Consider the following 11189-nt stretch of genomic DNA (forward strand, 5'->3'; position numbering starts at 1 on the left):
GTTAGATCAGGTATCCTGTGCTGGCCCATTGCCATCCTGGGATACAATTTCCTCCCTGGATTTGGCAATGCTGGCCTGCCTCATACAGCTGTTTACCCAGAATTTGGTCATTACCAAAACTCAGCTGGCTACTTTCCCCTCTGGGCATCCCCAGAGGGGCCTTTGGATCAGAAATGCTATGTCCAATACAAAGTGTAAAACAAAGATATATATGCTGTTTTTTTAACCTTTCATAAAGCAAACTAGCAGGGTAGATCTGCCTTCAGACAGGGAAATTCATCAGCCATGCTTCAGGACAGATCTCCTTACAAGGACAGAACAAAAACCAAAATGTCTCCAAAGGTCTTAAAAGCAAACAAAGCTGAAAATAAATTAATCAGAAACCAAAATGTTTCTAAAGCAAACAAAGCAGAAGATACTTTAAAGCAAACACTGGGGAAGCAAGCTTGCAAAGAAACAAAGGGTCCAGACAAACATTAGGGTTGCTTGTTTGTTTCTTCTGTGTGTGGGGGGGTATAGAGAGGACACTGCCATGTATTACTTGGGAATAAGTTTATTAGAAGAGTTATTTATACCATGAATACACATGATACCCACATAGACCCATTGTGCCCAAGCCACATGGTGTTATTTCCTCGAGTGGATTTTGGTGATTTTTTTTTCTGGAACTCTCTTTAACCTCCCTGGCCTTGGTCAATGGTTCATTGGTTTATTTTGCAACAGCATGCCCCAGACTCCAAGGATTCCAGTTCCAGCACCAGAGACAGACGTCACGGAGAATGGAGTCTCTGAGAGTGAGAGGCCACATGGCACAGGAAGTAGACTTTTCATACCTCTTAAGGATAGGAGTTCCATAGCAAGAGCTCACAGGCAGGCAGGCAGCTTTACTGAGTCCCAAAGAAGAAGTCAAGGAAGAAGGTGGGAGCAGGGTGTGGCACTCCCAGCCTGCTCCACAGGGTTCACAGGCGGTGTCTCATTAGGGCACCTGTCAGTGTCTTGAAAGGAGGTATATCAGTTACTTTTCTATGCTGTGATGAAACACCATAACAAAGGCAACTTATAGAAGTTTGAGTTCATGGTTCTAGAGAAAAGAGTCCAGTGATGGCTAAACAGAAGCTTGGCAGCAAGTAGAAGGCATGGAGTAGGAGCAGGAGGCTAGGAACTCTCATCTGAAACACAAGCGTGGAGAGCAAACTCAAAATGGCTTGAATCTTTAAGCTCTCATCTCCTATGATATATTTCCTCCAACAAGGCCATACCTCCTAACCCTCCTAAGCAGAACCGCCAACTTGGAGACCAAGAATTTGAGTATCCTAGACTACGAGGGGACCTCTCGTTCAAACCACCACAAAGCCTTTGTGAACATGGAGTCTAACATTACATTGTTAGAACAAATAAGACCCTAAAAACCTCAGTTCAAAATAAACCAATGAACCATTGACCAAGGCCAGAGAGGTTAAAGAGAGCTCCAGAAAAAAAAATTCACCAAAATCTACTCGAGGGAATAACACTATGTGGCTTGGGCACAATGGGTCTATGTGGGTATCTGTCTACCATCCAGGTGACTCCTCTGAAGAAAAGTGGATGTTAGCCAGGTGGTGGTGGTACACACTTTAATCCCAGCACTCCAGAGGCAGAGGCAGGTGGATCTCTGAGTTTGAGGCCAGCCTGGTCAACAGAATGGGCTTCAGGACAGCAAGGGTTACACAGAGAAACGGTATCTGGAAAATAAAAAGGAAGAAGAAAATGGCTTTCAGAGCCGCTGTCATAGGTCCCAGTTGCTTTTGGATGGCACTCAGCTTTAGGTTGGTGGAAGTTAGCGATGTGCCAAACCGGTACATTCCAAAGGAAAACTAGTGCCATGTCTCTACATTCCAAGTCATCTACACAATGTCACAAGGGGTCTTGGATCATAAACAAAGAAGGACAAAGGCTATGGGTGCGGCTAAAGATGGCTGAGGCCATTTGGTTCTGTACTAGGGACATTCCAAGTTCTCCAAAATCACCGAAGATCTAATTAGCCAATTAGTCTTGCAGAAGGTTCCATTTGAAGGTGTGGCCCTCTTCTGGGAACTTGACTCACAAGGCAAAGATAAAGGTTTTCAATAGCCACAGTCAGGGCTGGGCTTCAAGAAGCCAGCACACTATGTAAGGCCTTGCTGTTCTGGAAGCAGAAACTATGTGACTTGACAAAGAATGGTTTTCCCGAGTCGGGTCTCAGTCCGTATAGGTTTGAGGGCAGCTGTGAACTGGGAGCTAGATAAATCTGGAAGGAACTGGATTCTTTCAACACTGCTGCCTACTATTACCAGGGTGTTACCATCGAAGCCTGGATTCTGGTACCCCAATCTAATGACATCCAGCAGTGGATCCTCAACATGCCAACCAAAGACACAAGTAATAGCAACAAACAGAAAAGTGGGGCATACAGATGTAGTCGCATTGGGAAAGGGAACTTGCTGCCAAGGCTCGCCTCAGACTTGAAGGGATTCACCTGCTTCTGACTCCTGAGAGCTTAGGTTCTGAGCATGTGCCACCATTGCTCCACCTCTATGTCCAAAGTCTTAACATGCTGGCTCTGTTCCTTTCTACTTCTCAGCGATTACTGATACTGGACTTCTAGAGAAGTTTTAAATTACACGCATGATTGCAGGCTTCAGGCTTGTCTTGTTCTTCACTTCAGTTGGGAGGTGTGTAGTGTTCAAAACTGTGAGTCAAACTGTGAGTCAACTATTTGAGAGTCTCATGCTGATAAGACTATTTTTTCTTTTTTCTTTTTTCTTATTTGTTTTGCTTCACCTTGTTTTTCAAGACAGGGTATCTCTGTATGATTCTGTCTGTCCCAGTACTTGCTTTGTAGACCAGGCTGGCCCAAACTCATAAAGATCTACCAAGTACTGGGATTCAAGACTTACACCACCACATTTGGCTGATCATCTTTAGCATGCCACATGATCTGCTTTTGCCTCTAAGTTTATCGAAAACTTAATCTGCATAGCTGAAGACAGCCATGTTTTGCTACTTATCTCTACCGATACACATTTTACTAGGTGGCATCCTGTTGTTAAAGTGCCCTGACACTTCGAGGCCACCGGTGTTGGGCTGTTCCTGAATGGGCATTTGAATTTGCAGTACAGGAAGTTACTTCAGAATGTCGGCTTCTACTCGGGAGTGAATCTGACTTAGAACTACTGTGATGATGTCACTGTGGGTGTGTGTATTAGTCGTCGTTCTCCGGAGGACTGGAGCTAATGAGAGATTAAGAATTTAGTAGATGGCTTTAAACTAAGAACAGCTAATTCACACCTGAGAAACTGAGAACCAGAGGTTCCTTGATCCTTGAGGCTGAATGCCTCAACCATGTCCCCCAAATCAGGGTGGGCATTCCCACCACCAAAGCAATCGAGAGACTTCTTCAGATGAAGCTCCCTACTCATGAGGCTTGTGGCAAGTTAATATTAAAACCAACCATAACCCTGTGTTCTGGCGCCAAAGTGATCATAGTTTAATAGAATAAACTGATAAACCACCTGCCTTTGTTGTGCTCTGGGAAGCACGTGATTTAGGATAAGAATGCCTTTTCTCAGGTCTCTGGTCCATGGGGAGATTCTGTAGTATTCAAGATTCCATCCCGTGCTGTCCAATGTGGCAGCTACTTGTCAAACACAACTTCTGGGAACTTTGACATCAGTTAAAGCTCTGAACTTTTAGTCTTACCCATTTTAGTCAACTTGGGTTTAAATAGCCACACTTGATCATTCTCTTGCTTCTTACCATACTGGACCACGCCACTTTTGTTGGTTTGAATGGAGTTTGAACAGAATAATCCATGAAGCACACACACCCAACCCAGGGGCCCACTTCCTCTATTGTTCTCAGTTCTCTATCTATAAAGTAGTTCTAGCAATTGATCATTAGAGAAAAAACTGATCTTAGAAAGAAGCTATTATTTGAAGTTTCAGTTTTGCTTGTTTAAGTAGAAGTCTCATGTAGCCCAGACTAGCCTGGAGTATATTGCGTAGTGTCGATGAGCCGGCCTCTGAGGTGTCAGCTATCACCCTAACTGCCTTTTCCAGTGTTTTAGCTTGTAATTTTGTCTCATATTCCTACAATGGCTTTTTACTAGCCATATTAATTCTTCTACTGCTTTCGGGCTCATCCTTGGTCTCTACAGTGTTCCCCTTGGTGTTTGCTTCACTTATTTCTCTTGCTAAGCTATCCAGGATAGCTTCTACAGCAGGATCTGAAATGCCAATGCACTAGAAGACAAATGGGAATTTGAGGCCTTTGCAAAGTCCCCTTACTCCTGCTAGAGCCAGACCCCACACCTGGCTTCCAGACCTCCCCCACCCTCATTCCCAGGACCTTCACACTCCTACACGTGTCTGCAGTCTTTCTTTTTGTCCATTGAATTCTCCCTTGGGTGCTGACACATGGTCTAGTCTCCTAAAAGTCTCCAGTTTTCTCCGGTTCTTCTGTTTTCCCTCCACTCCATCACTGTGTTTGCTATCTATGGCTCTATAACAAATTATCTCCTAATTTAGCAGATTGAAACAGTACAAGCACTTATTACCACTCTAGGAATCTAGGGGTGGCTTAGCTGGATAGATCTGATTCAGGGTATCTCATGATATTGACTAGGGTGCCACTCTGGGAATCTTACTGGCTGACTCAGAAGGATTCTCATCCAGCTGTTGGTCAGAGGACATCCTGTTCCTCCTCATGTGGGCTCCTCCTCAGTTCATGTGCCACATGGAAGCTTGAGTTCTCCAACAAAAGAGAGTGCAAACAAAATAAGCCACTATGTCTTCATACACTCGGAAGTGATAGATTGTTGATTATGCTAAATTCTCTTGGTCATACAGACACCCCTCATCTCCATTGCAATGTGAATTCCATCAGGCCCTTGGAACCGATTTGAAGGTGGATCAACAAAGGGTTACCTCTTTGATATTAAATACTTTCTTAGCTGCCAGACTCAATGTATTATAAAAAAAAATTAAGAGCAGAGTCTCAGGCTGTAGCCTAGGGTGGTCTAAAACTCATTGTGTTACTGAAACTGATCTCAAACTCAGCAATCCCTCTGCGTCAACCTTATAAGATTGGTATTAGCTATTACCCACCATGCCTGCCTTCTTTTTCTTCTTTATTAATTTTTACAAAGTCCAGCCAATCTTGACTTTTGGATTGTGGGTAGGGAACATTTTTCCTTAGTGAGACTTAGTTTGAGTATCTCTGCCTTAGTTCCTAGGCTTGAGGACCAGTTGACACAAAACTTGACTGACCCACCAGGCAAGAGAGAGAAAGAAATCAGCGTCATGTGTTCTCCTGACAAGGGACCTTTGTTCTTCCCTGGATGAATTAACTTTCTGTTTCTAGCTGGCTGTGCGAATGTGTAGTGAGCTTGGCCCTGCACGAAAGGTCTGGCTTTTGTGTTGGCCTCTGAGAGGCCATCTATGCCAAATTTGGTGGCAATTTGTTTTTATCTAAGCTCTGGCTGATCACACTAGATTAAGTCTTAACAGTGTGCATGGCAGAAGGGCCACCCACAAGGTGTTGGGAGAGGGCAAGGATGTTGGTGGCACTGTCAGCTGATTTGGAGACTGACTTCAAGCTTCTAAGAAATCAGTCAGTCAAGTTAACATAATAAAATTCTACTGAAGACTGTCTAATCCCTGAGAAGCTGGTTAATATCTCTGGTCGGCAGTACTATCTATCTATACTATATATCTATATCTATATCTATATCTATATCTATATCTATATATCTACATAATCTATATCATCTATATCTTTATCGATATAGAGAGAAATAGATATAGGTATTTCAGTCATATGTTAGGTATGACATACCCTGATCCTGGGCTCCCTGGATAAGAACAGCAGAACTTCACATTGGAACTCTGCCATGCTACCTCCTTTCAGTGATTCCAAATAGCTTTCAGTGTATCCTCTGAGGTCTTTAATGGCTTATGCAAACTTAGGGGTTTTTGCATGACTCCCTAAACTTAAAACTGTCACTAGATGTGGTTTTATATGGACACCGAGCCCTCAAATGTCGCAGTCAGCTGTGCTCAGGGAGTCGGCTAGTCCAAGTTCAACACATGCCACTCCTTTCCTAAGCCTTGTGTTGGCGAAGGACAGCCCTGGGGATGCCAGACAAAGGGCAGACCAAGTTCCCCACGTGCCACCAACACCCAACTCATCTGTCATTACTTGAATTAGAGGGTCCTATCTGGGTCTCACCCACCCAGTTTGTCCTGGATCCCTTCACAGGGGCAGAGTGTATACACAGCACATCCCTTGCAATTCCAGCACAGGATTCTATGGACTTCACACTGAGACTTCTCTTCTCACCTTTAACACTCACCTGGTCATTTGTAAAGACCGGATGGACTGTGGGGCAGTGATCAGCGAATTAGATGAGGGAGGGAATGATTTTACAGCCTCTGCAGGAACAGGTGGGATGATCTAGAGCAAGTTTCAGCCTAATCTGAAATATATTGTTTATTGGGGGAGGGGAGATTGGAATGTGTTACTTTCGTCTTTTCTCCGTCTGTCTGTCCCTCCCAAATCTGCTCTACCCCACTCCATTCAATATCCAATTGTCTGTCTTGCCTTTCTTAGGTTCTCCAAGTGTTAGCTCACCATAGAGACCAGAGTTACTAACAATAGAAAATTTCGTGTCCATGACAACCAGAAGATCCAAGGCAGTGGCTGACTCTAACTACTTCCAGTCTTGACGCTCATGGATTTTGCTGATTGCCGTGTGTAAGAGGCAGGCATACTGCAGCAGACGGGCAGACAGATAATGCTGTCAGCTGGAAGGGGTGACACCATGATTTCTAGGTGGTAGATGCTCTGTGTGGTGCTGAGGGGAGAGGGGTAACTTTCTGTTAAAGATACCAGAGAGGGACTTGGATTCCTCACCTTTAATGCTCAACAGAGTATCCCTCACACGAGCTCAGCCCTCAGCGTGGTTAGTTGGTTCAGTTAGAGGAGGCCACCCAGGTAAGCTAAGCATGCCAGGGTCACCAGACACACAAGGTGCCAAGGGGCAGTTAGTCTATAGGATGATGATGGAGTCACACTGGGTTTGGGCAGGGGAGTAGGAGAGGTAAAAACAAAACCAGGGACATTCAGAGTGAGTTCTAGGACCCCAGAACTACACAGAGAAACCCTCCCTCAAAAACCAAACAAACCAGAAACTCAGTCTCATCGTGGAGTCTTTGGGATGTGAGCTGAAGAGTAAGGGATTATGTCAAAAGTCAGGGCATTTCCAGGACAGTACACTCATTCCTAGTATCCCACACAGAGGGCAAGACCACATATGCACAAGTCCCTTATATGAATGCCATAGTGTTTGTGTAGAGTAGTGTACAACTTCCTGTACAGTTCAGCACCTCTAGGTTATTTATTTATAATATCTAGCACAATGAGAATAGTTGTTATAGTCTTTTAAGAAATAATGGCAAGGAAAAAGGTCTTAACATTCAGTACAGTACGAGTTAATGCGTGCTCATGGGTGTGTGTGAGAGAGAGGAGAGTGCACGTGCACTGTACTATGGTCATCAGAACGACTTTATTGTGGAACCAGAGAATTTGTACATGCCAGGCAAGCACTCTACAGCTGAATTGTATTTCCAAACCCCCTTTACTTTTTTTTTTTTATTTTGAGACGTGGTCTTACTAAGTTTCCCTTGCTTTCCTCCAATTTAGCATGTAACCCAGGCAGGCCTTGAACTCAGGACCCATCTACCTCTGCCTCCTCAGTAGCTAGAATCACAAGCTTATCTTTTTTACCATTTTGCTATCTGGGCAAAGGGGTCAGGACAGAGTCTTTCTGTGGCACCCTGGCTTGACACTGTTTAGCCCAGGCTAGCCCCAAACTCAGCTCACAGCAATCACTGTGAGATTACAGGCCATGCCACATCGGCTTTCCTGTAACCTATTTACCCTCCCTCACTCCCTAGTGTACTGAGCTCAGGTGTCTTGTTGTTTCGTTTTGTTCTGTCTTTTTCACCTTCATAATTACTTCCACACACCGTGGACTCTTCCCTTATTCACCCGGCAAAACCCTAAAGTTTGCTTAATCCAATACTTGCCTGTTGTTAACATGTCCGTGATTTGGGAAAGGAGGTAGAACATGGAGCCCGTTGACGAGTAGCTAAAGAAACAAGTTAGAGCTCCGGTGCTAACTCACTCGCCCTGGCTGGGATTCAACCAAGAAATGTTCGCCAAGTTCTCTGCTCCGATGGTGAACGGCTCTTCATCCATTCTTGCAATCTTACAAGAACTTCACAGACCAGAAGCTCCGAAGATTGCACTTAAAGGGAAACCCTGCACCATGGAAGACAATTGACTTTGCCAGAGACCTGCCATCATAGAGTAAGCCGATTCTTGGTCTATTTTGAAGACGCCTCCTTAGAGATGCAGCTCTCTCTCGAGGATTTACTTATACAGAACACAAAGCATCGATCAGTGGGCAAGAACACACGAATTGTTGTCTTGGTGAACTGCAGGAGGCTGAAAGCAAACTGGGGTGGGAGGGACCAGTCCTCACCTTGCCCAGCAAGGCCACGGCTGTGAAGGAATGAGGCAAGCTTGTGTGGCTTCACACCACAGACACCACCAACTCCTATGAGTTGTTCGCTGGCTCCGCTCTCACACCAAAGACTGAACATTTATAAAATTAAAAATGAGCAGGATGTGATCAAGTATGAGAAAAAGAGACAAGAGGACCAAAGCCAGCCTGAGCCACATAGTATTCTCTAGGCCAGTGGTCCTCAACCTTCCTGGTGCTGTGCCCCTTTGATACAGCACCTCATGTTGTAGTGACCCCACCCCCGACCATAACAGTAATTTGGTTGCTACTTCATAACTGTAATTTTGCTATTGTTGTGGATCATAGTGTAAATATCTGATGTGCAGGATATCTGACATGTGACCTAGTAAGGGGTCACGACCCACAGGTTGAGAACTGCTGCTCTAGGCAGTCTCACTACACGGCCAGGCTCATTTTTTTTTTTTAAATACACACAAGTATAGATAGAGACACGGGTGTAAGCAGGGACTAAAGAAGTAAGATATAGTCAAAGGATTTCTTTCTGGTAACACAAGACTGGTTCAATATTTGCAAATCAACATTATTCATTGTACTACTGACTGGATAGGGAAAACCATGTGATCGTTCCCAAAAAAGCAGAGAGCGTTCAACATTTTCAACTCCTTATGATGAAAATTCAGAAATTGGAGGTAAAGTACTTGCCAGGCAGCCGTGAGGACCTAAGTTTGCATTCCCAGAGCCCATGGGAAGCCAGATAAGGTAGGCCATGAATAAATAACCCCAGCGCCCCATCCTGCAGTCAGAGGGTCACATAGGAGACCAGGGAGCCTGGCACATACGGCTAGTGTCAGAGGAAGAATAGTCTTTCTGAGAAACAGAACAGAGAAGACAGACCACAGAGACAGTCTACTGACCTTTGACAAAAGGGGAAAGGCAGTCAGGAGAAAGGCTATTCTCTCATAAGAAAAGAATGTGGCACAGATGTCCCAAGATACATAACAGTCAACTCAAAATGAGTTATAGACCTAAATATAAAACCAAAACTTCTCACTTTTAGAGAAGGGCTAGAAGGGTGGCAGTGGTTAAGAGCACTTGCTGCTTCTACAGGGGACCTGAGTTCAACTCCCAGCATCTACATCTAGTGGATGACAACTGCCTATAACTCTAGCCCTAGGGTATGTGGCACCTTCTTCTGGACTCCAAGGGAACCCACATGAAAAAAAGATGTGCATACGTGTACATATGCACATAAAATTAAAAATCTAAAAAAAAATTAATCTTTTTTGAGGAAAACAAACAATAACAACAAAAATAATCTATGACACCTTGGGTCTGATTATGATTTTTTTGCTTCATTGTCATTGTTGTTGTTGTTGTTTTCTTAAGAAATAATGCCAAAAGCACTATCCATACATTCTTGTTAGGAATATGGATTGCCAGAATCTTTTGGGGAGTAGTAAAGCCAATTAATCAAACTTTATAATGTATAATAACCTTCAGGTGAACAATCCCCTTTGAAGAGTAAAGCCACCCACAAAGGAGATGTTCCCATGGCGATACTGAGGCGTGTGGTAAACCACCTGGGGGAAGTGCAGAAATCCCCTTAGGACCTAAGCTTGGAGTTGTGTCTGTACTGAGGGGGAGGAAGTAAGAGATGGGGAGGACCCACAGGGGTCTTAGTGACAGCTCAACCAAGGCTGCTGGCTGCTGGGCAAGGTAGGAAGAGACTAAGCAGAGAGGTATTAGAGTGCTGTGTCTGTTGTTAGTGTGATCCTCAAAACAACTCCAGCCCCACGGGGCAGCGCACCCTGGGGAAGAGTCTGACAGTGACAGCTCCTAAGGCTAGCCTCACGGGCTCCACAAAAAGCTGGCTGAGCAAATCCAACAAGTGTCATCTTGGCTCTGATGGGACTCTCTTCTGAAGGGGATATGACAAAAGGACAGGAAGACTTCCAGCAGCCAGGAGAGTGGGGCAACAAGAACAGAGGGGCAGGCGATGCTGCTCCAGAGAAGGCAGTGCAGGAAGCAGAGGGACTAGAGGCTGGGGTGAAACACTCAGTATGTGTTCTTACTGGTCCAGCAAACCTGACCTCCGAGGCTTCCTTCCTGTGGAGTCAAAGGGGATAGGTGGACTCCTCCAGGAAACCCTGGGGCCTTGCATAAGGGCACCACTTTAGACCTGTCCCTTATGTCACCCTGATAGGTCAGACTTGTGGTTCCAGCTCAGGCCATTGTCCCAGACACCTACCAGGATCAGGAATGTCGTTAAGGTTGACACTTACTTCAGAGCCCAACACTGGGCAGCATTCACCCCTTGCTCCTCAAATGCAGAGAAAGCAATAGAGATTTCAAGAGGAGAGAGGAAATGCAAGAGATAAAAATTACAGAGACCTGAGAGCAACGCTGGAGAGCAAGGCTCTCCCAAGAGAGAAAGATGAACAAGAACCTTTGGTCAAAGGCACACCAGAGCAAATCTGTGCCAAAATATGAAAATAATTGGACATTTCAATGTTATCTTTTTTAAAAGTTTCAGCTGAGCGTGGTGATGCACACCTGTAACCCTGGCATTCCAACAACAAGGCAGTTGGGAGAAACAAAACCAAGAAATCCAAATTAGTAATAG

General features: G+C 44.7%; 1 long non-coding RNA gene across 1 annotated transcript; it reads right to left on the bottom strand.

The window, feature by feature from the left end:
- Positions 1–549: 549 nt before the first annotated feature.
- Positions 550–7992, bottom strand: LOC120101666 (uncharacterized). Its single transcript, XR_005502471.2, has 3 exons — positions 6371–7992; positions 4664–4767; positions 550–995 (listed from the first exon to the last, which is right to left on the bottom strand). It is a non-coding gene; the product is annotated as an uncharacterized LOC120101666 (long non-coding RNA).
- Between the last annotated feature and the right edge of the window lie 3197 nt (positions 7993–11189).

The sequence above is a fragment of the Rattus norvegicus genome, chromosome 3 (assembly GCF_036323735.1).
Source record: "Rattus norvegicus strain BN/NHsdMcwi chromosome 3, GRCr8, whole genome shotgun sequence".
NCBI lineage: Eukaryota > Metazoa > Chordata > Mammalia > Rodentia > Muridae > Rattus > Rattus norvegicus.